Here is a 2,266-nt window from a genome sequence, read left to right on the forward strand (position 1 = left end):
TAAGAGGAGTGCTCTCCTTACCATCACCTGCCCTCCCCAGGAACAGAGCCTTGAGAGGCCAGGGATTGGCCACAATAGGCCCCAGTGGGAGCTAAGGCAATCGCCTGGCTGTGGAGGAGGGGCCATCCCTAATGGCAGGCCACACCCTCTCCAGCTGTGCTTGTCCTTCCTGTGGTGGGGGAGGGGTTCAGAAGGTCTTGCCTGTCCAAGGCGCAGGCCAGGCCATCGGTTCTGGGCCAGGGGTTGGCAGCATTCCAGCTCCTGGGCTTAGGGTGAGTTGCCCTAACACTGCATACACAGCACAAACCTATAGATTCCTTGGCCCTCTGCTGGGGCTGGAGGGAACGGCCCTGTGGGTTTGAGGCTCTGCTCTTGCTCCTTGTGACTGCTTGTCCTACACTAGTGACAGTGAAATGAGGCCACTTAGTACCACTTCACTGATCTGGTCACCTGGCACACAATATAGTCTTGTCAGACCACAGCCCCAATCAGTGGGCAATTAGGAGGAAGGACTTCACACAGGGTTTGGCGTTCAGATGAGTTTTATGGAGAAGATCTCGGGACTTACCCTTAGGTGGGCTCTCCTGGGCTGAAGCAGAGGCAGAGTGGGGAGGCATGGGGCGTTCTGAGTGCAAGATTGTGGGGTATAGCGTTGTGTGTGAGGTACGTTCTCCTTGTCCACGTAGGACTCCTTTCAACCCCAGTAGGCACCAGGCCAAATTGGGAGCTTCTCCCTCTGGGGTAGAATTTTCCCAGACTCCAGTGGGAATCTTTCTAGCTTGAGATCCTGATCTCCCCTCATCTTCCACTCACATCAGCTTCTCCCTGATCCTGGGGCCAACACATACCTGCCATCCAAGGCAGCCCCAGAATCGCTCCTGTTATTCAGTTTTCTAAATGTTTGAGGAGCTCCTGTTTCAGGCCATGCCCAGGGGAGAGGTGACCCACCCCTCCCACAATGGTGGATACTCAAGGCAGTGACTCATCTGTAGTCTCACAAAGTGGGGCAGGATGGATAGAACTAGCGAGCAGGCTGGCAGGGTTTGTTGTGATCAGAGCACATTGGACAAAGAAACCGTAGAATTTTAGGCTAAGAGGCACGTGGGAGCATCCCTAGCTTCCCTGTGGGGCAGTGAAGAGACGACAGGGAGGTAGATGAGGGGATGGAGAGATCTGGGCGAAAGCAGAGGGATGAGGTTGTATGGGGCTAGCTGGGGTAGATGACAGGTGCAGGCTGGGATGCCAGGAGGAGTTGGGGGCAGATGGAGGTGAGGTCCTAGCCTATGGCCCCACCCTCCATCAAAATGGGTGGGGAGTACCCCAAGGGTGATGTGGCCACAAAGAGACCTGCTCAGTTCGACCCTTTTGGGCTGCCTGTTAGGAGCAGATGTCAGTGCCACACTGGCTTAACACGTGTGCAGAGAGGCCACTCTGCTTCCTGCACCAGGAGCAAGAAGCAGCTGTCTCTTCCTTCCTTTCAGTCTAAGTCCACAGCAGGGCCAGTTGGGACAGGGCCTCCTTTAAGGAGGTTGTGAGTGAGTTAGCTCAGGACCGTGTCCCATGTATGATGACATGGCCCCTTCGTTGTTTTGTGTTGCTTCCCAGAGTGTTCATTGATGAGGAAACTGAGGCGTTGGATGCCCTGCCTGTGTGGACACAGGGCAGGGAGGTCTTGAGTGTAGGCACGCCACGCAGGTATGAGTTGGGACTCTCTGAGGGGCTCACATGGTGAGCTGCTCCTCGGGCCCTGTGTTGCTGGACATGACTGTTGACTGTCCTGAGGAGACCTGGCACTTTGGGAATTCTACTAGTGCCTGGCAGCTAAATTCCTTTCTGTCCCCTGGTGAACTCTTACAGTCTCATTTCTGGTGTCCTGCCCTGTTGGGACATTGAGGCTGGGCTTGGAATGGCCCCTTTAAGAGTGCGTGCCCGTGTCCTAGACTCTGTTGTGGAATGCCTGCAGCCTCCCTGCAGACAGACTTCACTGCCTGTCCTCTCTCCTGTCTCCGTGAGGGTTAACAGCACTTCAGCTTGTTGTCTGGAACCGGTTTAGACTGGTTTTCTGGAAAGTGCTTTGTCTCTCAGACTGAATCCTGGGAAGGGTCATGTGGAACCCAGTGATGTCATGGGATCAAAAACTGACTCAGCTGTTTTTTTCTTCTTTTTTTTTAAATCAAGATATGTGTGTGCTGCAGGTACAGGGCTCTGACATGGTGACGGGCCAAACCACACCTTATTCAGAGTTTACCTCATTGGCAGTCAAAGG

At 54.3% G+C, this 2,266-nt stretch overlaps 1 protein-coding gene across 8 annotated transcripts in view; it reads left to right on the forward strand.

Annotated features, from left to right (window-relative positions):
- Positions 1-2,266, forward strand: part of GATAD2A (GATA zinc finger domain containing 2A) — an 87,710-nt gene that overhangs the window by 51,300 nt on the left and 34,144 nt on the right. The window lies entirely within an intron of this gene.

The sequence above is a fragment of the Pteropus alecto genome, unplaced genomic scaffold (genome assembly GCF_000325575.1).
Source record: "Pteropus alecto unplaced genomic scaffold, ASM32557v1 scaffold160, whole genome shotgun sequence".
NCBI lineage: Eukaryota > Metazoa > Chordata > Mammalia > Chiroptera > Pteropodidae > Pteropus > Pteropus alecto.